Source organism: Mus caroli, unplaced genomic scaffold, assembly GCF_978045245.1.
Source record: "Mus caroli unplaced genomic scaffold, Mus_caroli_1 scaffold_5, whole genome shotgun sequence".
Taxonomy (NCBI): domain Eukaryota; kingdom Metazoa; phylum Chordata; class Mammalia; order Rodentia; family Muridae; genus Mus; species Mus caroli.
Genome location: NW_028227260.1, coordinates 97,210,684 through 97,238,574, shown reverse-complemented (window position 1 = coordinate 97,238,574; position 27,891 = coordinate 97,210,684).

The window sequence follows — 27,891 nt, the reverse complement described above, 5'->3', positions numbered from 1 at the left end:
TTTTTTGTTTTTTTCGAGACAGGGTTTCTCTGTATAGCCCTGGCTGTCCTGGCACTCACTTTGTAGACCAGGCTGGCCTGTCTCTGCCTCCCGAGTGCTGGGATTAAAGGTGTGCGCCACCACGCCTGGCGCTTCTCTAGCTTTGACCTAAGAAACTGTCCTTCCTCAGCGGGATTACTTTATCATTATTTTTCTTGAGCTTTTTTTCACAAGCTTTCTGAGGATTTAGAGGTTGTAAACAAAACAACAACAACAACAACAACCAACCAACCAACCAACTAAACAAAAAAACTTGATAGTAAACCAAGGCTTCATTTATAGAATTCTGGTAAGTTAGACTGGAATGTGCAAATGTAATGCCGTCTTCTTTTATAACCACGGACCATTGCTTTTTAAGATATAATTTTAAAGACTAGAAAAAGATGAGTACGTGTTCATGTGTCTATGCAATGTATGCCATGTGTATGCACCTTGGTGCTCACACAGGTTGTAAAAGGGTGTCTGATCTTTACCATATGGAGTTATAGGTGATTGAGTCAGGTAGCATAGGTACAGGAAACTGAATTCTGGTTCTCTTTGAGAGCAGTTCCCAGTCATAACAACATGATATATTTTTACCTAGAAGACAAACCTCTGGACATATTTGAAGTAATTTCTTGACAAGTTTAATTGAGGAGAGAAGACTCACGCTAAATCTGTATGACACCATATAAATAGGCTAGGCTCCCAGACTGAAGACACAGGAGAAAATGAACACACTAAGCTTTGCCTCAGTTTACCTTAATAAACATATGCTTGTGGTGTTTAAGAGAGAAAGAACATGGGGTGTCTTATACTCCTGCTGCCTTGTCTGTCCTATAGAGCTGACTGGAGAGTTTCAAACTGGGAGGCAGACAACACCCTTCCTTGCATTAGCTTCTGTCAGGTATTTTTATCACAGCAACAAGATAGATAGATACATACATACACTCAGTATTTGTTAGCCTTGGCTGACCATAAAGCAAATACACTTATATATCTTAAACTCACCATGCCTCGTTTTCCCAAGTGCTGGAACTTCAGGTGGGAACCACCTTGTCTGCTTCCAACTTCCTATTTTCTGAATGCAACGCAGGACTTAACTATGGAAACTTAGCTGTGCTGGGACTCACTATATAAACCCATTTGCTCTCTCTCTCTCTCTCTCTCTCTCTCTCTCTCTCTCTCTCTCTCTCTCTCTCTTTCTCTCTTTGGTTTTTCAAGACAATGTTTCTCTGTGTAGGTTTGGCTGTCCTGGAATTCACTGTATAAAACAGACTGGCTTCTAACTTCAGAGATCCGCCTGCCTCTGCTTCCCCAGTGCTGAGGTTAAAGGTGTGCACCACCACTGCCCACTTTACTTTCTTTTTTTCTAAAACATTGTTAGATTTATTTTATTATTGTATGTGTGTATTTTGCCTCCCCCCTGCCCTCTGTGTTGTATGTATGTATGTATGTATGTGTGTGTGTGTATACCACAGGTATATGTGTTGTATGTATGTGTGTATATATACCACAGGTATGCCTGGTGCCTGCTGGGGTCCAAGTCTGAAGGGATAACAGATGTTTTTGTGCTAGTGCAGGAACAACACACACTCTCAACATCTTATTTATTTTCAAACTATTTCCTTACCTCATCAGACACAGAGAATGGACTCCCACTACTACTTATATTGAGATTTCTATCACTGGATATTTGAAGCTGTGGTCGAAATCCAGGCCTTTGACCATTATCCTGCATTTCTTGGAGTCGCAGAGGAGCCTTCATGTGTTCTATATCACTGTCTTCTGAAGAACAACTAAAATTCATTACAGCTTGTAAGGCTTGGCAGAAAGTAGTGCAATCTCTACCCAGTGACATCTGATTTATGCTTTCTCTTTGTGTCTCTAGCTGCCATACAAGGTTGTCTACTGCCCGTGGGGTTGCTGTCAAGATCTTGATACTGTTGTTCCTGTGGCGTGTGATGGTTTATATATGCTCAGTCCAGGGAGTGGCACTATTAGCAAGTGTAGCCCTGTTGGAATAGTTTTGTCACTGTGGGTGTGGATTATAAGTCTCTCATCCTAGCTGCCTGGAAGTCAGTAGTCTCATAGCAGTCTTCAGATGTAGATGTAGAACTCTCAACTCCTCCTGTACAATGCCTGCCTGGATGCTGCCATGTTTCCACCTTGATGATAATGGACTGAACTTCTGAACCTATAAGCCATCCCCAAATAAATGTTGTCCTTTATAAAAGTTGCCTTGGCCATGGTGTCTGTTCACAGCAGTAAAACCCTAACTAAAGACAGAAGTTGCTACCAGGGACTGGGGTATTGCAGTGATAGGCCCGACTATGCTTTTGTTTGGAAGAATGCGGATTTTGGAACTTGGGATTTGGAAAGCCAAGGAATGCTTTAAGTGGGGCTTAATGAGCCATGCTAGTAGGAATTGTTGCCGTGAGTGATGTGAATTGTGCAGACCTGGCCCAAGAGGTTTCAGTGGAGAATTTCAGAATGTGGCATAGAGACTGTTTTGTGGTATTTTGGTGAAGAATGTAGCTGCTTTTTGCCCTTGTCTGAAGAGTACCTGAGGCTAAGGTGAAGAGATTTATATTAATTGCATTGACAAAGTAAGTCTCAAAAAAGCCCTGAGGAAACTTTGTTCTCTGGTTAAGTTTCATGAAGAGCATTTTGTACAAGTGCAGCAAACTTACCAAGGAAAAATATAAAATATATGGTTCAAGTATTAAAGGGGTGCCAGGAAGTGGATCTGAATCCTGTGTTGTAGGAGATAGCAGATTAAGTTAGTGGGACTTTGGGGCAAGACCCTACCTAGCTAAATTTAGATCCAAGCATGGCGGTGCACACCATTCATCCAAGGAGACAAAGCCAAGCAGATCTCTGAGTTCAAGGACAACCTGGGACAGAGAAAGTTCTAGGTGAAGAAAAGCTTAAGTCCACGCATGGTGGTGCACACCTTTAGTCCCAGCAGTCCAGCATGCAGACCTCTGAGTTCAAGGTTAACCTATAGAGCAAGATCCAGACAGCCAAGATTAGGCAGTGAAGGAGTTGGAGAACAGAAAGCTAGTGATAATGTAATAGAACAAGAGGGCCATGTTTCAGCCCCAGCAAGCAGCAGAAATTAGCATCATTGACCACGTGGCCCTGGCTCTATAGTCCAGAATAGAAAGAACTACTGGGACAATTGATGCTGATTAGCTGGAGCTAAGAAATTAGAAGTGATTAAGAAGAGATAGCATCACTGAGGTGAGATCTTCTGGGAAGTGTTTTCTGGGAACACACAGGAGCTGTGTTCCAGAGATAGCCAAGGCTGTACCTCCTGCAGCAGCTGGACTTGGTGTCAGACTCACCCAGGTAGTGCTGGTTTTGAAGCATGAAGGGGTCATAAAGGGCCACTGAAGTTTGGCACTGTGTGAGTCTGGGGAAGGGCATTGGTGAAGGTGCAGCCTCAGTTGAAATTAATGGTCCAGGACTGAAGGGGTCATGCAAAGGAAGTGAGGATTGGCACCATGAAGAGAGCCTGTGAGAGGCTACTGGTGAAGGCAGCAGAAGACCTCAGTGTACTGGAGATGCCAGTACCATGGGATGATCACCAAGAACAGCAGCACAGGTGGAGTGGATCAACCTGAGCTTAGAGTGCTACAGAGGGCAGAGCTGGAGAAGTGACACCGGCCCTTTGGAGGAGCCCAGAAGATCATGTGTGGATCCCAGACATTGAAACAAGAAGCTGTAACACTGAAGTTGCCTTGGAGACCCCAAGATTTTGAAATGCCAGAGCCATGGGTTATCTGCTGAGGAAAGCTGTTAACAGGGAGTGGAACCAGCCCAGGAACAGAAGTTTGTTGCATTCAACAAAGATGGAAAAAGAGTTGGAGATCTGAAGACCTCCTTGAAATCAGACATGGAGATCAGAGTTTGGAGTTTGCCAAGCTGATTTCCTGTCTTGCTTTGGGAATTACAGTTAAGTGATTGGATGAATCTCAGAAGAGACTTTGGACTTTTAACATTGTTGAGACTGCTAGAGACTATGGGAACTTTGGAAGTTCGATTAAATGTATGTTGCATTATGCTATGTTAGGTATGACCCCCATAGACTCATATGTTTGAACAAGTCTATGGGGTTCGGGGGGGTGGAATGTGATGGTTTGTATATGCTCAGCCCAGGGAGTGGCACTATTATAAGTTTGGAGTAGGTGTGTCATTGTGGGTGTGGGTTTTAAGACCCTCATCCTAGCTGCCTGGGAGTCAGGAGTCTCATAGCAGCCTTCAGATGAAGATGTAGAACTCTCAGCTCCTCCTGTACCATGCCTGCCTGGATGCTGCCGTGCTCCTGCCTTGGTGATAATGGACTGAACCTCTGAATGTGTAAGACTCCCCCTGCTCCCCGCTAAATGTTGTCTAAGAGTTGCCTTGGTCACTGTGTCTGTTCACTGCAGTAAAACCCTAACTAAGACATGGAGACATGGTGCCACCATGGAAATGCCATTTACCATAAAGAAAAATCCCTACAATTCTTTGGTGCCTCCAAAGTCAGAGAGCAAGTCTGTGTGCACAGTCCTGGAGTCAAACACAGTTCAGCTTTTGCTCATGGCCTTACTAAAGAGTTAAATGTGATTAGTCATCAAAATCACAATGAGGCATAGCCTCATTTCAGGTATCAACATCAGCCACCACAAAGCTGGAGAAGAGGTGAAGAGAAAGAAATCCTTGCGTGCTATTGATAGGAATGTGAACTAATACATCACTGTGGATAACAGTTTGGTTTCTCAAAAGCTTAAAAATAAATAGGGGTGTGTAGGTGTTTGTTTGATACATTGATTCTATTTCCCCTGGATTTGTAACCAAAAGTATTACAGCTCTTTCTGGTAGTACTATTCACAACAGTTAGGGCATGGGATGGGCCTAGGTGTTTGTTGTATGGCTTTTTCTGGGGAGGTGTGAACAAGTGTCTATTAATCTCAGGTAGGCATTTATGGTAGACCAGAGAAATGATTCCCATCATTTTTCTATGCTATTGTTTGAGAGTAGAGTTCATTAATTTTCCCTGCTAATATACCGTAATTTGTCCATGAATCCATCCTCTTGATGTTTGATATTTAGTTTCTTACTTCTTCTCTTATTGTACATAGATGTGGAGTTGGCAGGTTATAGATTATAAAACCATAGGCTTCCTAATGGTACACCAAACACCTTTGACTGAGCATCAGTGCCCACACCCACTGCCATCAGCTAAGCCTGAGACTCTGCTGTCTCATCTTCCCATTCCTCATCAGACTTCTCAGCTTTGGCTAATTGAATGGGTGTAAAATGGCATCTCACTGCAATTTTGATTTTGATTTTGATTTTGATTTCCCTGATTGCTAAAGAGGTTGAGCATCTGCTCATATGGGAATTAGCCATATGCGTTTCCTTTTCTATGAAATGCCTGTTTATGTCTTTTGCCTATTTTCCTGTTGAGATGTTTATTTTTCTGTCATTGATTTGTAGTTTTATACACACACACACACACACACACACACACACACACACAGCAATCCTTTATCAATGAAATATATTACTAAAGATCTTCCCCAGTTTGTGGCTTCTTTTTTCCTCTTTTCTTCTCCCTCCTTCTTTCCCCCTTTCTCTCTCTCTCCATTTCTTCCTTTGTGCTTTTATTTGGATCAGGCAGGCTAGCCTGGAGTTTGCTGAGTATTCCAGGTTAGCCTTAATCTTGTGGCACTCCCCACCCCCCACCCCCCACAACTACCTTCTGAGTAAGGTTATAGGTGTGTACCAAAAGCCCTAGTATCTTTTTATTTTTTAAAAGGTGAACCAAAGTTCTTCATTTTAATGTACAATTTTCATTTATATTCCGCGTTTGTATAAATTGATGCGAAATCTGCTGTTCCTTCCTTGCTACACTCTCAGATCAAGGCTGTCCATGCTCTGCTTGGAGTCACTAGAGGCCACTACTGTGGTTGGGTGGCAAAGAGATCTACACAGATGAAGTAAAACCTTCTAAGTTTTATTGGGGTTAGCACACAAAAGCTGATACATCTGTGATTGAAGTGGACCAGGCTACTACATCTCGAGCAAGCAGCAGAATTGGCAATGTAAGTGTTGTCCACCATTTTTGTTTTGTTGAGACAGGGTTTCTCTGTGTAACAGCCCTGGCTCTCCTGGAACTTGCTTCGTAAGACAAGGCCGGCCTCAAACTCAATCTGTTTGCCTCTGCCCAAGTGCTGGGATTAAAGCCTTGTACCATCACTCCTGGCTTTGTGGAGCCAGGTTTTAATGGTTATCAGTTAGTGACCTTCTGAGTAATTAGTCCTGCATTTCCAGTCCTTCATCTTATAGGCTAGTTGTGAGGGGGATGTCCACATCTAAAGTCCGTTAATCCTACTCATTTCTGTCTGGCTACCTAACAACTAGCTCTTAGTCTTCTGGTAAACCTTTGTCTTGGCCTGTCACCACCCCAGGCACTTTCAGATTTTTGCCTCCTTCAGTGGCTAGAGGAGCCTGCAGATGTGCCTTCCTTCATTTGGATGACTGGAGCCAGATGAGCTTAGGTGTTTTCCTCTCCCAGGAAGGATAGGCTCTGATAAAACCGAGCCAGTGAGGCTCTGTTAAATTGCTTTGGTGGTAGTGTCGGCCTTTTTAAGAGCAGAGTGCTGTGGCATATTTGAAAATGGTTCCTTTCTCCTCCTGCTTCCAGAAGCATGACAGTGTCTTTCTCAATCTTCACTTTGTGAATCTGATAGAGCTCCTGGAGGTATACATGACAGACGTCAGGGACTCGCCATAACCCACTGGCTTCCAGAAATTTGTCAGTTTCAGGCCAAATTTTCCTACCCAGCACTGGATCCAGATTGATCAGAGAAGGGGACCTTATATTAGAAACACAGACAGGTAGATACACAAAAGTCCAGCGTAGAGTCCCCACACCTCAGAATTTGTGTCTCATTATCATAATTGATCCCAGAATATTTCAATTATTTTAAGCCGTCACCCCTCATCCTCTCCCCAATTGCTCCTGACAACCACACATCTATTATGTTTCTCTGGAATGTTCTACTGTAGACATTTCAGGAAAAAAAGGATAATAAGGTAGGTAGCTTTTTATGACTGGTTTCTCTTACCCATCATGCCATTTTCAAGGTTCATCCATGCTGTGGCATGGATCTTTGTTTGTTTGCTTGTTTGTTTGTTTTGTGGCTCAGCTCAATAGTAGTCCATTGCAGTTTGACTTCCTATTTGCTTTGCTATTCATACATTAGAGTCCATTTCCATTATTTCCAGGTTTGGGGTATTATAGATAATGCTGTTATACACAGTAATGAATTAGTTGTTCTATTTGTTGTATTTTAATTTCTCTTGGGTTTTTGTTCAGTGTCTGCTGAATCTTGAAGATTATTTTCCTTTGCACATTATTGATGTTCTCTGATTTTTTTTCCTTCTCTATGCATTTTCTGAAGAAGGATCTCCTTCCTTTTATTTGAAGTATTGTAAGCTCCCTCCTGCATTCCATTTTCTTTTATACAGGATCCTGTTATGTAGCCAGGCTGGCCTTGACCTCAAGATCTTCCTGCTTCAGCATTCTACAATCCTGGGACTGTAGGTATGCTCTGGCATGCTCATTGCTTTCTTTCTTTCTTTTTTTTTTTCTCAAGACAGGGTTTCTCTGTATAGTCCTGGCTGTCCTGGAACTCACTTTGTAGACCAGGCTGGCCTTGAACTCAGAAATCCGCCTGCCTCTGCCTCCCAAGTGCTGGGATTAAAGGCGTGCACCACCACACCCAGCCGGCATGCTCATTTCTTAATCTCCAGTGAATAGACTGTCCTCCAGCGTGTTTTGGGGTCATAAAGTCTGTATTGTTAGTGGCTGGCCAAATAGATTTCCCATGATAAAACCATGCAACATATTGATCAACTAGAATCTGTACAGGACATCTGTATGCTCCAGAATTTCAAACTTGTTGACATCAACCTTGAAAATACTGCACACTATTTCCAGGGGCTTGAGCCAACATATTAAACATATTAAACACTTCAAACTCAAATGAATACATTGATATCAATGCATTCCATTTCCATTGGAGACTTTTAATTCTTTTTCAAATGCATGGTATCCCCTTCCTGAGCATGGCTCATGTCTGCCTTAGGCTGTGTTGGTCTGAGAGTCCTGGAGGCTGTTGGAGGACTCAACTTGTGAGTCTTCACTGATGAGCAGGGACATAAAAGAGGGGCTGCTTCTCCAAGACTTCTCATACTTGTCAGAATCCCAGTCCTTCTTCATCAATGCCCTTACCTTAGTTTGAGACATCTATGGGGTTTTTCACTGCTACTGCAATTTTGCAAGCCTTACAGTGTGACCTTGGGTTTGACCTTCAGTCACACATGCCCAGTGCTTAAGAGACTCTCAAAACACCTATGAAGGTCTCCACTGCATGGTGCCCCTCTCCCCTTCCCTCTACTTTAGTTGTATATTCTTAGAACTTCACTTTTAAACATCTTGAGTTCACATATATGGAGCATGTACAATAGTTCAATACATCTATATAATCTGTAATCATCAAATGAGAGTGATTAACATGTTTATAGCTTTAGAGTTCTCCCTTTTCAAGAAATTTCTATAAATTTAGTATGACTCTAAATGCTATGACTTTTAAAATCACTATAGTGATCTAAATATGTTTGGCCCAGGGAGTGGCACTATTTGGAGGTGTAGTCTTGGAGAAGTGTGTCACTGTGGTTGTGGGCCTTAAGGCCGTCTTCCTAGCTGCTTGGAAGCGAGTCTCTTCCTGTTTGCCTTTGGATGAAGATGTAGAACTCTCAGCTTCTGCCTGGATGCTGCCAATCTCCCACCTAGATGATAATGGACTGAACCTCTGAACCTGTAAGTCAGCCCCAATTAAATGTCATCCTTATAAGAGTTGCCTTGGGCTGGAGAGATGGCTCAGTGGTTAAGAGCACTGACTGTTCTTCCAAAGGTCCCGAGTTCAACTCCCAGCAACCACATGGTGGTTCACAACCATCGGTAATGGGATCTGATGCCCTCTTCTGGTGTGTCTGAAGACATATATATTTTAAAATATATATCTTTTTTTTTTTTTTTTGATTTTTCAAGACAGGGTTTCTCTGTATAGCTCTGGCTGTCCTGGAACTCACTTTGTAGACCAGGCTGGCCTCGAACTCAGAAATCTGCCTGCCTCTGCCTCCCAAGTGCTGGGATTAAAGGCGTGCGCCACCACGCCTGGCTTATATATCTTTTTTTAAAAAAGAGTTGTCAGCCGGGCGTGGTGGCGCACGCCTTTAATCCCAGCACTTGGGAGGCAGAGGCAGGCAGATTTCTGAGTTCGAGGCCAGCCTGGTCTACAAAGTGAGTTCCAGGACAGCCAAGGCTACACAGAGAAACCCTGCCTCGAAAAAACAAAACAAACAAACAAACAAAAAAAAAGAGTTGTCTTTGTCTTGGTGTCTGTTCACAGCAATAAAATCCACACTTGGGCAGCAGTCACAATCTTCATAGTGAATTTTGCAGTGTCTACAGCCTTAGTTACTTTTCTCATTGCTATCATAGACTCCCTGAGAAAAGCAACATGAGGAGAGAAAAGCTTCTTTTGGCTCACAGTTTGAGGGTGTAGTTCATCATGCTGGGAAAGCTGTGGTCAAAGAAGGCACAGCTTATCACCTTGTGTCTGCACTTGGGAAGTTGCGTCTGCACCCGGGAAGCCAAGAGCAATGAATACTTGTGTTTATTTAGCATCCTTTTATGCATTCAGGATCCCAGACCATAGATGTCGCTTCCTAATTTCAGGGTGAGTCTTCCCATTTAAATTAATGTATGTGATCAAGAACCTGGCTTTCAGGCATGCCTAGAGGAGAGGTTTGCTTCCTGATTCCAAATCTTATGAAGTTGACAATCCAGATTACTCATCACATCTACCAAGTATCACTCTCCTTTTACAGTGACCACATTGCCTGCTTCTCATCCCAGATACAGGATAGTGATACTGTTAGTAGCCATTATGTCACAGAATGCTCGGATTGCTCATGCACATTGCGTTTTAGCAAGGAGAATGAATGTCTGCACAATTTGAACCAAGAATCACATTCGAAGGGTTTCCCCCTAGGGATTTACCAGTACCGATAATTGCAATTGAGGGTCCCAATAGGACAAAAAAAAAAAATGGGTTAGAAGGGAACTACGGTAATTTTGAAAGGTATAGTGCAAATATATGGGTCTTACTAATACCTTTTTTGTAACTAAGCTTTGACCAAAGAGATCAATATAGGGAGCAGTTCCCAGGCTCAAATGTAGAAAGATTGTTTAAAGTGTTGAGAAAAGTTGCAATCTTAGTCTCTTCAAGACCAGCTGGTTCAGCATGACCTTGTGGGGATGGAGCCAGTGGAATAAACACTGTGGCACATCTCATAGATCAAAGCAACTGGGAACTCAAGATCAAGGGAGTCCTCTCAGTGAAGTTCACTGCCTCCTGCAGGGTACAAAATGCTAAGGAGTAGATCTGGGGGAGGATGGGCAGCAAGCCAAAGGTGTCCACATTGGCTACTTTGGAGGTTAACATTTAAAAATGGTTGTATTTTGAGTTTCAAAAATTGATTTGAGTCTATATAGTATTTTTTTTATTTTTTTATTTTTTTTTCTTATAAAAAAAACCCAACATTTAATTGGGGCTGGCTTACAGGTTCAGAGGTTCAGTCCATTATCATCAAGGTGGGAGCATGGCAGTATCCAGGCAGGTATGGTGCAGGAGGAGCTGAGAGTTCTATGTCTTCATCCAAAGGCTGCTAGTGGAAGACTTGTTTTGTTTTTTCGAGACAGGGTTTCTCTGTGTAGCCCTGGCTGTCCTGGAACTCACTCTGTAGACCAGGCTGGCCTCAAACTCAGAAATCCACCTGCCTCTGCCTCCCAAGTGCTGGGATTAAAGGCGTGCGCCACCACGCCCGGCTAGTCTGTATAGTATTTAACATGATATTATCTTCCATTGTTTCTGGCAGTTACTACTATTGAGGAGTTTTTGAAGGATATTCATGCATATGGGAGGTGACTTCAAATTTGCTCTGCTCATCACTCAGTGGACTTTTCTCACATGGGAACTTGGGGCTCTAGCTCACTCTTTCATGATTCCCATCTCCTTCCTTTGTTCAGTACATTCTACCCAGTCTTTGCAGTGTTCTTTTAGCTAATGAAATTGATTTCAGTACATTCAAACTGTTAGTCAGTATCTTGTGTATCTATATTTGTCAACCACGTTTGCCATTTTTAAATATTTATTTTATTTCTTGTGTTTGGATGTGTATGTGCACACATGAGTTTGCCTATGTACCTGAGTTTACACATGTGTGCAGTTCACAGAGGTCAAAAGGAGTCCCTTCGATCTGGAGTTACAGGCCATTGTGAGCCATCATATGGGTGCTGGGAATCAAACCTCCCAACTAAGAGAACTCTTTCATGTCTTTTCTGAAGTACTTTTTATAACTGGTCTAAGCCAGAGGAAATTACTTAGATTAGTTAGGATCATCTTCATTTCTCTGTGCCTTAGGGACTAGTTGCTTAGTATTAGCTCCTAGAAACCTCTTGAACTTCAGCACAAATGCATTAATTACAGAAGATATATATATATATATATATATATATATATATATATTAACTCTGGCTTTTTCTAAAAAGATTTTGTTTTATTTATTTATTTAGTTTGTGTGTGTGTGTGTGTGGTTTGTGTGGTGTGTGGTGTGTGGTGTGTGTGTGTGTGTGTGTGTGGTTTGTGTGGTGTGTGTGTGTGTGGTTTGTGTGGTGTGTGTGGTGTGTGTGTGTGTGGTTTGTGTGGTGTGTGTGTGTGTGGTGTGTGTGGTGTGTATGTGTGTGGTGTGTGTGTGTGTGTGGTTTGTGTGGTATGTGTGTGTGGTTTGTGTGGTGTGTGTGTGTGGTTTGTGTGGTGTGTGTGTGTGTGTGTGTATATGTGTGTTGTTGTTGGTGGTGGTAGTGGTAGGGGAGGTGCCACCACACTTGCAGAGGTCAGAGAACAACTTTCAGGAGCTGTTCCTTTCCTTTCTCCATATGGTTCCCAGGGAGTGAAATCAGGTCATCAGGTTTGGTAGCAAGTGCCTTTACCTGCTCACCCATGTTACCAGGTATTTGGGCCTTTTCCTTCATTTCATTGGTATGAGATTTCTGCCAAAATACTTATATTGGCATCTAAATTTTAGATGAGTCATCTAAAATATTTTTTAAAAGCCATCTGGGTTAATAAAAAAGAAAGAATAAAAAGAAATTACTGAGGACTGAATTGACAAAATTAAAAAGAAACAGCAATAACACCAACAATAAGAATAAACAATAATGAATAAAACTGAGCTAGGAAATCATTTAAGTGAGACAAAGTTGAAAAATTAATTGGTTAGGCTGATGATAGGACTCAGTTGGTAGAGTTCCTATGTAACATATGGAGGCCTAGGCTTCATCGCCTATATATATATATGGTGTAGTGGTGTACTCCCACAATCTTAGCAATCTGAGGTGGATGCAGGAGGATCAGAAGTTCAAGATCACCCTAGTCTACCTAGAAACTTTAAGGCCAGCCTGGGATACCCAAGACCCTGTCTCAAGCAAACTAAAAATGCATGCTCATGTGTTTAAATAGGCTAACTAAGGTCTCAAGCACTCACCAACAAGGGTACTACAGCCTCCAACATCTCCCTGCCTCCATTCTGTCCCATCTTTAACCCCTTTCCCCCAAATCAGCCATAGTGAATTTTTATGCTCCAATCAGATTGTGACTCCAGCACTTAAAACTCCCTAGAGGGTTCCTAAGCACACACAAGCCATCTTGCCATTCTTCAAATATGCAAGCTCATTCCTGACTTTTGCATGCGTGTTCTCTATTTATGCCTTAACATTGCTTCTCTCCACAATGAGAATGTGAGCTCTCTGAAGCCAGGGCTAATTCTGTCTTGTTCACCATTATATTCCCAGAGCCTATACCATTTGATGGCGTTTTTAATGAAAATGGCCACCATAGGCTCATACATTTCTTGGTGTCTAGTTGGTAGCAGTCTGGGGTCAGATTAGGTGCTGTGGCCTTGCAGAAGGAAGTATATCACCAGCTGCAGCCTTTGAGGCTTTCAAAGAGCTGTACCATTTGTGAGTTCTTTCTCTCTGCCTCCCGCTTGTGGATCGATGTGTGAGCTCTAAGCTCTTTGTGCTTCCATGCTCCACTTGCTCCACTACCATGGACTCTAGATCCCTGGAACCATAATCCCAATTAAGTGCTTTCTTTTGTGTTGCATTTGTCATGGCGCCTCTTCCCAGCAATACAAAAGTAACTAATATGTTACATTACATGCCTCATGTAGTATAGTCAATGTAATCTATTCCAAGGGGGATATGTGAGTGCAAGGCTGGTGTCACATTAGCAAGGCAGGAGCTAGTTCCCTCTAGGGAAAAGGAAAAGCAATCATGGTGATTACAAGTTGCTCACGTATGTTACAATGAGAACAGATACTGGAGGTGAGAGAAAGGTTACAACAGCCAAGTCTGAAGCACTGAGGATGATAATGGGGCTTGTAGTTGGGCATGAGATAACTGAGCTAGATATGTAGAAGGAGGAAGAGGTCTCTGGGCCAGTGATGGAAGACCAGCCATATTCTGAAGCCCTTGAGGAATATCCACAAGGCACTATTGTCCTTTTATATATCCCTTCTACTGATACAGCTAATTGTAACTAAATTATAAATTATTAATTATAAATAATGAGGGCTTCTAGCAATCCTCCAGGCACTTAAGGAATGAACCCTGTTAGAGTTGCTTTTCTACTTTGTAACAAAGCACTGCGACCAAGAAACCATCTAGTTGAGCTTATGGTTTCAGATGATAGAGGCCATGATGGTGAAGGTCAATGGTAGACTCAGAGATGGAATGAGAGGGGCTTAAACTACCCCTCACTGGGTGAGTAGAGCATCAACAGTTGCATGACCACTTTCCTGATTGGGCTAGCACAGAGTATATGGGCTCTCCATTGACTTGGCTCATGATAGCCCAGAGAACCAACTAATGTCAATGGAAACTATTTCAAGCTTTGTGCAGTTTCTCTCATTGCATTATTAACCCCTAGACAAATAAATCAATGGCCATTTTCCTCATTTGAAAACTCCTCCCATTTTCAGGACCTTTTCTTACTTTTACTCAAGTGCTTACTTTTTCATAATTTTCACTTTTCTGTAATAATTTTTAGTAGAGTCCACTTGCACTTTCCATACAACCTAAAGAATCCATGCTGGGCCGGGCGTGGTGGCGCACGCCTTTAATCCCAGCACTCGGGAGGCAGAGGCAGGTGGATTTCTGAGTTCGAGGCCAGCCTGGTCTACAAAGTGAGTGCCAGGACAGCCAGGGCTACACAGAGAAACCCTGTCTCGAAAAAAAAAAACCAAAAAAAAAAAAAAAAAAAAAAAAAGAATCCATGCTGGGCTGGAGAGATGGCTCAGTGGTTAAGAGCACTGACTGCTCTTCCAGAGGTCCTGAGTTCAATTCCCAGTAAACACATGGTGGCTCCCAACCATCTGTAATGGGATCTGATGCCCTCTTCCGGTGTGTCTGAAGAGAGCTACAGTGTAGTCATATAAATGAATAAATCTTAAAAAAATATTCAAGAATCCATGCCATTAATCTCTTGTGTGTGACAACTGAGCTGTGAAAGTTGCTATAGAATTAAGAAAACAAAATACTGAATCACAGCAACCAGTAGCAATTCAGTATGTACCAAGGAGATGTTCGATAAAACTCACAAATAGCCCTAGAAAAAGACTTTAGGAAACTTTTTTTTAGAAACACCCATTTGCAAATAATAACTTAAATGATGACTGAGATTCTAGAGACATTAAACCTAGGCCAGGGCGGGCGGTGGTGGCACACGCCTGTAATCCCAGCACTTGGGAGGCAGAGGCAGGCAGATTTCTGAGTTTGAGGCCAGCCTGGTCTACAGAGTGAGTTCCAGCACAGCCAGGGCTACACAGAGAAACCCTGTCTTGAAAAAAAACCAAAAAAAACAAACAACCTCCCCCAAAACAAAACAAAACAAAACAAAAAACCTAGGCCAGACCATTTTTTTCTGTTCTATACTGAAATTATCTATCAAAATGGGTGTTTTGCCTATATGTATATCTGTGTGCCACATGCATACCCAGTGTCCATAGAAGACAAAATAAGGTGTTGGGCTCCCTAAAACTGGAGATACAGATGATTGTGATCCAATATGAAGGTTTAGTACATTGGATTCAGTACTTTTGTAAGAGCAGCCAGTGCTCTTAACTTCTACACATTCTCTCTCTCTCCCTCTGCTTGTACCTTTAGTGTCATTCACTAAGTTCCAGATAGTGTGCTGAATTCTCAATACCACTCAGCCTTTGTGTCTGTCTGTACTGAAAGCAGCAGTTCCACCTGGACAAAGCTACGCCCTTACCCAAAGTCATTCAGCATGCACAGGGGCAGACAGCCTGGCACTGTCTGGCTTGACAGGGCTCCAGAATAAGAAAGAGCATCAGAATGGTGAACTTCAACTGTCCCCCAGACAGGGAGCCTAGCTCATTCTCAGTGATGAGCAGAACTATGCAAAGGAGAGCAAGAATGCCTGTGAAAAGACAAGCATTTGTAAATGGTACAGTAATCACTCTGCTCATTGTCTTTCTGGAAAGTAATTGTCAGTTCATAGCTTAAACCATGTGACTGTTCATTTGGTTTGACCCTGCAATCCTCGGTCTAGTAATTTATCCTTAGAGAGTTAGTCACAAGGATATTCACTGAGACTGGTCTCACAAAATAGCATTTACAGTATGAATCCCACTGCACATTTGTGCGCACGCGCATGTGTGTGTGTGTTTGTGTGTGTTTGTACCTACTTTTTGGGTACAATTTGCAATTGAACTAGCCTTGTATATGCTATGTTGAGTACTCTACTAGAGCCCCAGAAATCTACCTGTCACGTATTGAAATTGTGTGGAAAGCAGTATACCAAAATATTCACAATGCTTTTCTTTGGATAATCAGATTACATGTAATATTTTTGGTTCCTTCTAAATACTTTGATCTATTTTTCTGAAGCTTTATCATAACCACACATTATCATTATAAGTAGAGAATAAAATAAAATGATGTTTCCTTTTCTCATGCCTGACATTTCATTCAACAAGTTAAGTCCTGTACTGGGGACTCTGATAAAGCATGAGTGGTCTACCTCCCCGCCCCAAGTTCCTGCTCTCAACATATGTTTTCTATTTACCCACACTTGGCTGTTTCTGGCATTTGTTATGTCTTCGTGTAGATCTAAGTTTTCCCCAGTGTAATTTTTCTTCAGCTTGAGCAGCCAACTGCAATTCTTCTTACAGTGAAAGTTTGTTGGTGACATCATATCTCAGGCTTTTATTTTATCTCAATATACCTTTATTTTAGCTTCATGTTTGAAGGATGTTATCACCAGGTACAGATTGGTAAACCAACCATTTCTTTCAACAACTTAAAGAGCTGTTTTCCTTCTCTTCTGATTTGATCATTGTTCCTACTCATGTAATAGCTCACTTTCCCTATTGGTTTAAATACTTTTAAACTTGTCACTGACTTTCAGCCTTTTGATTATGTGCTTTGAGGTCTACACGGGAGGCATCAGGGGCAGTTAATACTGTAGGAATTGAACAAAATAGTGATTCATGGACTCCAGAAAGTCAAATAACCCCATTAAAAAATGGGGCTCAGAATTGAACAAAGAATTCTCACCTGAAGAATACAAAATGGCAGAGAAGCACCTGAAAAAATGTTCAACATCCTTAATCATCAGGGAAATGCAAATCAAAACAACCCTGAGATTCCACCTCACACCAGTCAGAATGGCTAAGATCAAAAATTCAGGTGACAGCAGATGCTGGCGGGGATGTGGAGAAAGAGGAACACTCCTCCATTGTTGGTGGGATTGCAAGCTTGTACAACCACTCTGGAAATCAGTCTGGCAGTTCCTCAGAAAATTGGACATAGTACTACCGGAGGATCCAGCAATACCTCTTCTGGGCATATATCCAGAAGATGTCCCAACCGGTAAAAAGGACACATGCTCCACTATGTTCATAGCAGCCCTATTTATAATAGCCAGAAGCTGGAAAGAACCCAGATGTCCCTCAACAGAGGAATGGATACAGAAATTATGGTACATTTACACAATGGAGTACTACTCAGCTATTAAAAAGAATGAATTTATGAAATTCCTAGCCAAATGGATGGACCTGGAGGGCATCATCTTGAGTGAGGTAACACAATCACAAAGGAACTCACACAATATGTATTCACTGATAAGTGGATATTAGCCCAAAACTTAGGATACCCAAGATATAAGATACAATTTGTTAAACGCATGAAACTCAAGAAGAATGAAGACCAAAATGTGGACACTGTGCCCCTTCTTAGAATTGGGAACAAAACACCCATGGAAGGAGTTACAGAGACAAAGTTTGGAGCTGTGATGAAAGGATGGACCATCTAGAGACTGCCGTATCCAGGGATCCATCCCATAATCAGCTTCTAAACGCTGACACCATTGCATACACTAGCAAGATTTTGCTGAAAGGACCCAAAGATAGCTGTCTCTTGTGAGACTATGCAGGGGCCTAGCAAACACAGGAGTGGATGCTCACAGTCAGCTATTGGATGTATCACAGGGCTCCCAATGGAGAAGCTAGAGAAAGTACCCGAGGAGCTAAAGGGATCTGCAACCCTATAGTTGGAACAACATGATGAACTAACCAGTACCCCGGAGCTCTTGTCTCTAGCTGCATATGTATCGAAAGATGGCCTAGTCGGCCATCACTGGAAAGAGAGGCCCATTGGACTTGCAAACTTTATATGCCCCAATATAGGGGAATGCCAGGGCCAAAAGAATGGGAATGGGAGGGTAGGGAAGTGGGGGGCGGTATGGGGGACTTTTGGGATAGCATTGGAAATGTAATTGAGGAAAATATGTAATAAAAAAAAAAAGAAAACAGAATCTCAGCATAACAATCTTGGGCTTCTCATTAGTATACAAAATATCAAGCTGCTAGCCATGTTCGCTTCAAATATGATGATAATCCTGAAAATGTAAAGAAACCATTTAATAAATATATCTTGAATTAATGCTAAAAAAAAAATAGTGATTCACTCCTGCTGTAATCCCTGTACCCAAATACATAGCCAGTGCTATGGCTTCAAAGTCCTCAGAAAAATTGGGGGACATCTGAGGTATTCGGTAATAACTATTGAGAGAAGCTCATTTCTACTCCCATTTGGCTTCTCAGTGAGTAGAGGCCTAGTGAGGCAATCTATGCAGGATCTCCTAGGATATTTACAGGAGGACCAAGACCCCAAAACAACTTTTTTTGAGCTGGTTATCTTGACTTTAACCAGATCCTGCAGCTGTGTTGCTATTTCCTCCGAACTAAAGCATCCCCCCACTCCTTGAAAAGAGGAGAGAGAGTCACAAGACTCAGGATGCTAATGAAACTTACCCAGTTCAAGAAGCTCAGAAAGTCACAAGACTTTGGGGGCCCTGTTCTAAGGTTATACAAACAGGAAATGATTGTTGAGGAAGAGGAAAAGCTCTGCTGTGGAATCGCCTGAAAGTTGTGCAGGAAGCTCTGTGGATGCAGTTTTCCTGAGTCATTGTCACTCATGCTGAGGTGGGATTTCTGATTCAGCAATTGCCTTTGAATTGCCCATGCTCCTTTAAGTAATCTATCATGTATGCTCCTGTAGATAATCCAGTAAACATGTTGTTTCAGCAAGATGTACTTGGGTGGAATTGTTTCTTTGTTCTTTTGTTTCTGCCTGATGGGTGAACAGACATTGGTTTACATCTCCTGAGGAAATGTCATGAAAGCCTTGCACTTTCCGGTCAATCTTAGTTAAAATGAACTTTCCTAAAATGTGTGTAAGGACTTGCAATTTGAAAATCAGATTACGTTGGAAGCATCTCAATGAATATTGGGTGGATATGTGTGAGGTTTACTACACATATGATTAAATTTTAGTTCACTAAAATTTTTATTTATGTTTGCATGCTTTGTTAGTGTTTTGCCTGTGTGTTTGTATGTGCATGCCTGGTGCCTGGAGAGGTCAGAAGATGAAGTAGAATGCTCTGGAACTGGAGTTGATAGCTGTGAACCACCATGTAGATGTTGAGAGCAGCCAGTGTTTTTTAACCACTGAGCAATCTCTCCAGCCCCTAAATACCAGCTGAGATCAAGCTAAATATCATTGGACTCTCCAGTTATTTTGACTCATTATTCAATTGCAATCGATTGTGTTCGTAAATAAAATGTTGTTTACTTTATGTACTGGCTAGTTTTGTGTCAACTTGACACAGCTGGAGTTATCACAGAGAAAGGAGCTTCAGTTGGGGAAATGCCTCCACGAGATCCAGCTGTAAGGCATTTTCTCAATTAGTGATCAAGGGGGAAAGGTCCCTTGTGGGTGGGACCATCTCTGGGCTGGCAGTCTTGTGTTCTGTAAGAGAGCAGGCTGAGCAAGCAGGGGAAGCAAGCCAGGAAGAAACATCTCTACATAGTCTCTGCATCAGCTCCTGCTACCTGACCTGCTTGAGTTCCAGTCCTGACTTCCTTGGTGATGAACAGCAATGTGGAAGTGTAAGCTGAATAAACCCTTTCCTCGCCAAATTGCTTTTTAGTCACCATGTTTGTGCAGGAATAAAAACCCCGACTAAGACACTTTATATTTGTGGAAGGCTCTTGGTTAAAGGCTTAAGTGTAAGGAACACTGGTATAGTCAAGCACAAGTAAATGAGATAGCTAAGAATGGTAATTATTTAATGATTTCACTTCTCGATGGCTTTTAGCAGATTTTGAAATTATATTCACCTTAGTATGTTCCTGTGAAGCACTATAAGCAGTTCCTATTACTTCCTAGAACAAAACTAAGAAGAGAAAAGTGGCAAAAGACCAAATAATTTATTAGGTCTCTTATTTATTTTGAATAAAAACTAGCAACTTAGTTTTGGAGGGTAGTACTTAAAAATAGAATCTGTAAATGTTATCTTTTAATGAATTGCTTAGCCACAAGCTCTACAGAGTAGAAGCATAGCTGTATTACCTGGTGTTTATCCTTTCCATTGACACGGAGTATGGGTTATGAAGTACAGTGTGGCTCTTCCCTTCTCTTAGGGACGCTGGGTAGCGATGGGGTGATTACCATCTCCATCACCTTTAACTTGCCTCCTTTCTTCACAGTGATTGGCTCTTTTAGAGCAGTGCATTAACAGGAACTCCTGTGCTCATCCTCTTCCTCTTCCTGCCCTAGTTTTCTTGATTGTTAACAGCTTGTATTTTTGTAGGATATTTGGTAGAGTGGATGAGCCAATATCAATACATTAGTAAAAAACTAAAGACCATGGTTAACATTAGGGTTCACTGTGTCTTGTATTTTTCCTTTTTTTAAAGCATAATTAATTATACTTAATGGATTTAACTATAACACTTTTTACAATAATTTTTAAAAATTTAAGTACAAGAATTCCAAACATCAGATCACTGTGAAAGTTTGGATTTGTACGTGTCCTAAAGATTTATGTGTCCTCAGGTAGCACTATTGGAAACAATAGGTGGTGGCAAATCTAAGTAAGACCTGATAGGAATTCTTCAGAACAATAGGGATGTGCCCTTGGCGAGGTTTATGGAGCACTGTGGTTTTTTGCTTGTTTACTTGTTTGTGTTTTCTTTTTTCCTTTTCTGCTTTCCACGCCTGAGGTGAGGATCTTTGTTTTGCCACAAGGCACGAAATAAGAGATTGCAACCTCAGAACCTGTGAGTCAAAATGAACCTTTGCATTTTCTAGGATTAACTGTCTTAGGTATCTAGTTACAGTCCTCGGAATGTCACTGGTTAATATGGTCCTAAAAGGAATTCCTGCCACAATACTCTGATTGAACGGAGTCTACATCTTAATACACATATAGTTTTCAAGCTAATCATTTGTCAATGGCATTACTTAAAATATCAATATATTATGTACCATATTTCATAAATAAAGTAAATTGCTATTTTATAACAACAAAACCTAAATTTGTATTTGTACAAATTATTTGGAAAGTTGTTAACTTACTTGGAAAGAGTATAACTAATGTAATTTTATAGTTGTGTGTAAATCTAAATAAAATACTTTGAATTAAAATAATTTCTTCATCATGTTCTATATAAAAACCCCCAAAACTTCTAATGGAGACCAAGAGGTTATGTACTATTATATACTATTATATTACTATTCTTAGAAAAGGTAACCATCCCAGAAAAGAGTCTCATGTGTCAGCCTAGACAATTCTCGGAGTTCCTCCCACTCGTTTATCCCCGGGTCTACAGTCCATGACATAGCACAGAGGAAACATTCGGAAGGAAGTAGTGTTGCTACTAGCAGTCTTTATCTTGGGGAAAGGATTTGTATATTTAATGAGTGTCTGTGTTGGATGTAGGCATTTAGAGAGATTTACATATGCATTTTTCTAAGTATAGGAACGTGTGTGTGTATGTGTGTGTGTGTGTGTCAAGGATTGTATGTAAATGTGTGTACTTGTGACTGTGGGAATGGAAATGAACAGATGTGAGAACATGTTTGTGAATAAGCATGTAACTATGTGCTTATGGATATGTGTATGTGAAAAAGTCCATGCCTTGAGAAAGCGAATCTGGATTCATATAATTGTAGAAGAAAAGTACAAATGCCTATTAAACGCAAGGAAATAGATTCTTGGGATCTTGAATGGAGCTAATGCCATCTCTTTTAGGTACTCATTTGGTGGTCAGTCATGTAGCAGAATGAGGCTATGTCTGACTTGGTAGAAGTGGATACCTGTACATGGTGGTGTGTGTGTATGTTTCTATGTATGGATGGCAGGCTGCTGGACCAAGCTGCCAGCCCCAGTGCTGCTCACTGGGTGCCCTTGGGCATGAGGGCTGCTGTAGGAGCCAGTAGTGAAATCCCCACCCCCATAGCAGTGGAAATCTTCCCAGCTCCTCATCAGTCCCTCCCTTCCTCTCTCCTCTCCCCCTCCTTCCCTCCCTTCCTTGCACATCTTCCCTAGGACACACACCAAAGTGGGCTTGAGCCTCTGTCTTTAATAAGCTTAGAAGACAGTAAATCATGGTAATGAGAAAAACAAGAAGCACATCTGCTCCCGATGAAGCAGTGCACGCAGGCTGATCAATTGCTCTAGAAACTGTCCTTTGCACATGATTCAGGATGAAGTTGTCCTGCTAGAGTACAGTTTCCCATACATAATCAGGGGACACAGACTTCTTTAGCTGCTGGTTTGTGTTCCATGAGCAGGAAAAAGGAGAGACAAAGAGTCCATCCAGGGGCTGGGTAGCTGAGGCTGTGAGCGGTGGTGGAGCGGCTGGGAGGCAGGCTGACACATGTCTATGAGATCCCTTTGAAGATACTGGATCTGGTCTTCTGTGTCCAGACTCATGCATTCTGTCCCCTTTGGTGTAGGGCTGATGGTGGAGAAAGTTGTTGGCATGTCAGGTTGCATGCAGGTGTTTCTGGTGGAATAACCACATGTTTTCAGCTTCAGGCATTCTGAGGAATTTGGGAGTGTATTTCCAAAGTGCTTCTCCTATCAATTTTCTTTATACACCTCAGAGCCTATATATACTGAGAGCGCAGGTTTAACAGGATAGTGAGCATCTTTTGGCTAGAAGCCATGCTTTTGACTCTTGGATTTCTTTTGTTTGTTGTCTCCCCTTGGCATTGCCCCCACCTTTGATTTTGCATTTCTTTACTGCAAGGATTAGAATCCATTTGTGATTAAAAGCATTCATGGGCCTGGTTGGGAGCCTCTGGGAGTCTATTCCATTCAAGCAGCTCTTATTCTCCGCAGACTTGTCCAGCACTGCAAGGGAAGGGAATCATCAGTATGTATAATCTAGCCTGGCTTTCAAGCTCTGCTCATGCATAGCTGCATGGTTACTGTCAGTTAGTTAACACTGCTTTAGATGTGAGATATTCTAAAAACAAAGGTCTCAGCCATCCTAAGGTTAGGATAGCAGGGAGAGATAGACACATAGCAGACATCATAAATAAGGAAATAATATATGTTAGCAGGTACTATGGAAAAAGGAGAGCAGGATTGAGGAAGGAGTTGTTAGTGTTAAATGGAGTTAGAGGGGCCTTAATTTGCAGTCTTAAGGATGAAACTGATATCTAAGGAAGATCTAGCATAACGGTAGGAGTCTGCAGAATGTGTTTTAGGGCTTGAAGTGACCATGGTCTTGACTATTGGGGAACACATGTATTCAACTCTCCCTGGCCAAGCAATCTAGACACCCAGATCCAGTTCTTCAACCTCTTAGAAAGGCAGAGCGAGCTGAAAATAGAATGCCCCTCAGGGATCTGAAGAAGTTGGTGACATACCTGGCTACTTAGCAGGATAAGGTCTCTGACCTACCTAGCAGGTGAGAAGCCCCCTTTTCCTTCAGTCCCGGGCTGCTCCGGACAGTTGCTTAAGTAGGGACACCGGGTCAGGATTGTTTTTAAAGCAGAGGTAGGGTGCACTGCACTTTGGGACCTTGAGGGGGTGCGAGTGACAGCAAACTGTAGGGTATAGGATAAGGGATGCTTGGTGATAGTCCTTTTGAAGTGGAGATCATGTGTCTATTGTACAGTTTCTGGGCTGTTCATAATTATACAAAAGGTCGCTGTGCAGGAAGCCAGGCTTCCAGTTCTATCTGCAACACTGTGGATCTTGGGAAAGGCTGTGGTACACTCCCAATTGTCATTCCTGAAGTAGAAGAGTGCAGCTTAGGTGACCTCTGAGGCTTCCCAGTCAGGACACGAGGGACTGCGGCTTAGCCAGAGGCTGACTTTTCCTGCTGCGCTGAGCCAGCGCCGCAGAGAAGGAAATGCGCTGCTGCGGAGTCGAGGCTTTAATAATTCACCCGAGGCTTGCCCGGAATACAAATGGGCCCGAGGAGGCAGTCGGCGGGTGGCGGGTGGCGGGCGGCGGGCGGCGGGGGAGGCGGGGACCTAGGGCGCGCCCGCCACCCTGTGGCTGGTTTGTGCTCTGCAGACTCTGCATGGGTTGAGTTTAAAAGGGGCGGGGGAATGGGAAAGCAAGGCTGAGAGCCTAGCACTGCCCTTGCCACCTACCTCTTCAGGTGTTTGTTCAGACTCCTTTTCTGACCATCTTGCAGGGAATCTCCCACACACACTTGCAGACTGACTTTTTCTTCCCAATCTTAGCAAAAGTTATTTGAAGGACTTACTGTTGCCCCACAAGGTTATTGTGATGTCAGTTCTGTCTCTGCCAGTGAACTGGCGCCATCTGTCTCAGAGCTCTTCTTCTTTGTAGGGAGTTCCCCCCGAAGGAAACTCCCCACCATTCCCAGAGATCCTTGAGCTTCTGGTGTATGGCTTTCCTAGCTGAGATTCCTGCCTGCATTGTTCCTAGCCCCGATTTCTACTCATCTAGGCTATCTCTGATTCTTCACCCTCTTACCCAAGAACTCTGTCTTATGTCCAGAGAAGTCTCAGGACTCCTGCCTGTGGCAATCATCTTAGGGTCTCATATTTGAGCTTTGGTTGGGGTAAGGAATCGCTTCTGGGAAACTTTGTATTACATGCTGTGGGCAGTGAGGTATTGATTTTCCCAGATGCCTTGAGAGATCAGGTGGTGCTAACATGCTGATCTCAGTGACTCAATTTGTTTATACAAACAGGCTCAGTACACCCTAAGGATACTTTGGGGCAAACAAATACCAGGAGTCATTGCCTTTTCTGGTTACAGAAAGATTATGGTTACAGAAGATTATGAAAACACGACCTTCTCAATCCATAAAACAGTTTTATCCCTATAAAATTTTTTTTTCCTTTTTGGCATTTTTTTCTGTAAGGGATCTCCATATATACCTCAGTATATATCGCCTGAAATCCTATTGACATTACAGGTATTTCTACTACCTTTACACCTCTTCTTTTTTCCCCTCTTTTCTTTTGTAAGACAGTGTCTCCCATAGCCCCAGCTGTCCTGGAACTCCCAATGTAGGTAAGTATGACCTCCAATTTCTGCTTCCATTTCCCAAGTCCTTGGTTACAGGAGTGTACCACCATACCCAGCAGCCCCCACACCTAGCACATGCTAGACAAACCCATTGAACTAAGCCTCCAGCCCCTCTTAGCTCTTCCATTCCAGGCATATCATTAGATACCTGGCTAAGTCTAGACCCAAAGCCATTGTCATCTCCTCATCTCTTATGGTCCTGGCATATTGCTCTTCTTCCATTTCACTCACACCAGGCCTTGGCTGACTACTCGTGTGCATATTGGACCCCACGCTATTGTCCCAACACTGACCTTCCGTCCAGGCTCTGAAAGCTGATCTACCACCAGTGCTGGGTGGCCATCTCCATGAGGGTGCCCCAGGCAACACCCACTTACCTTCTCAAATCTGGTCTCACAATTTCCCTCACCTTGGTGGGTTCTATGGTCATCCAGATAGAGTAAAAATCTCTTTACTATGACCAACAATCATTCACAACTCAGCCCAACTTATTGATTTTCTCTTCAACTTATTGAGTCCATACATGCCCACATAGTTTCTTTTTTAATTTACATTTTTAATTTTTTATAATCTCATATATGAGTACTCTATGTACATTATTTCCATATTTCCCCTCCCCTCTCTGATCCCTTCCATGATCTCTCAACTCTGTCTCTAATCCATAACTTCTCTAATCATTACTGTTAAGTACATACATGCATACATACATACATACTCACATATATAACCTAATGAGTCCATTTAATGTTCTTCATATGTACATGTACCTTGGAACTGGATAATCTATCAGTGCAGTCATCCATGGGGGAAAGATTCTTCCTCTCTCAGCAGCCATTACTTGTTTGTGGCTCTTTGTCTAAGGGTGGGGCCTTATGAGATTTCCCCTATGAAGGTTGGCCCATCAATTAGTGCTGTCAATATGCTGGTCTTTTATCAGTGACCATATTTTTGAGACTTGATGAGTGTAGCTTTCCTGTCACATATGTAAGACACTCTCTTTTAGAAGACATTCTCTTTGTCTTTCTCTCTTTTCTGTAATGTTCTTTGAGCCTTAAGTGCAGGAGTTCTACTGTTGGTATGCAGTTGGGGCCGAGCACCCACCCCACAGTCAGTTTTCTCTGCATTTTGACTGTGGATCTCTATAATAGTCTCTACTCGGGGCAAAAGGAAGCTTCTTTGATGAGGAGTAAGAGCTGGTTATGTCTTGCGAAGGTCATATGCCCCAGTACAGGGCAATGCCAGGGCCAGGAACTGGGAGTGGGTGGGTTGGGGAGCAGGGTGGGGTAAAGGGGCTTTGGGGCTAGCATTTGAATGTAAATGAAGAAAATATCTAATAAAAATAATAAATAAGCGATTATATTAATTAAGGAAAATGATAGGATTATGTCATTCTCTAGGAGGTACAAAAAGCTATATTACTAATTTATGGTAATAAAAACATCATGGTATTGGTGCAAAAACATACAGGTAGATCAATGGGACAAGATAAAGACTTAAATGTGAGTGCATATAACTACAGACACCTGATATTTAACAAAACACCAAAAATACACACTGGAGGGAAGATAGAATCTTCAATAAATGGCGCTGGTGAAACCAGATGTCCACATCAGGAGAGTGAAATTAGACCCTGTGATGGTTTGTATATGCTCAGCCCACAGAGTGGCACTATTAGGAGGTGCGGCCTTGTTGGAGTAGGCATGGCACTGTGGGTGTGGGCTTTAAGAGCCTCATCCTAGTTGCCTGGAAGTCAGTACTCCACTAACAGCCTTCAGATGAAGATGTAGAACTCTCAGCTCCTCCTGAACCGTGCCTGCCTGCATGCTGCCATGCTCCCACCTTGATGATAATGGGCTGAACCTCTGCACCTGTAAGCCAGCCCCAATTAAATGTTGTCCTTATAAGACTTGCCTTGGTCATGGTGTCTCTCCACAGCAGTAAAACCCTAACTAAGACAGATCCCTACCTATCATCCCAAATAAAATTCAACCCCAAATGAATCAAAGATTTCAGTGTGAAATCAAAAATTTCAGCAGTGCTCCTAGAACTGCTGGGATTAGATGTCCCAGGAGAAGGGAAGGGAGTCATGGGGATGCATGGGACTGGGAAGAGAGGGGGGCTGTGCTCAGGATGTAAAGTAAATATAAAAAAATATTTCAAAAAAGGAAAACATAGGCAGTGTACCCCATAGCATATAGGTGTAGGGATGGACTTTCCAAATAGGGCTCCACAGTTTCTTCATAATATCTCTGCTTCTCTTAGTGATTCATCAATCCCTCTTGCCCTATTGACGTTCTAATCTACCTCAACACCTGCTATATATGAGTTTAACCCATGGTACAATATCTGCAGTGCACCCTTACACTGACATCCCAAGACTCAGCTGCTCCATCTGTTCTGAGGGTCATCTTCTGTCCTGTGGGTCTCTTTTTATTATTGAGCCTGCAGCAGTGCTTCCCAATCAACTGTTTTAGAAGAACCTGTAGCCTGTCTGGCCGTAGCTGGCAAATGCCAACAGTCCATCCCCTAACCCTCAGACCTAGTAATTGTGTTAACTCACTGTCCACATGTACTTTTCAAAATGCTTCTTGCAAAGCCTCTGTTTCCACGGAATGAGAGTCATTTTTATTTGGGGAGAAATATGAACTCAAAATGAAAGCTGATTAGCTCCGTTTTGTTTTGTGTTGTTTTGTTTTGACATATCATTTACTAACTTTGTACCATCTGATGCCAAGAGGAAGTCAGATAATAACAGAGATGACAATCATTTTGAGCCCATAAGGGAAAGCCTAGG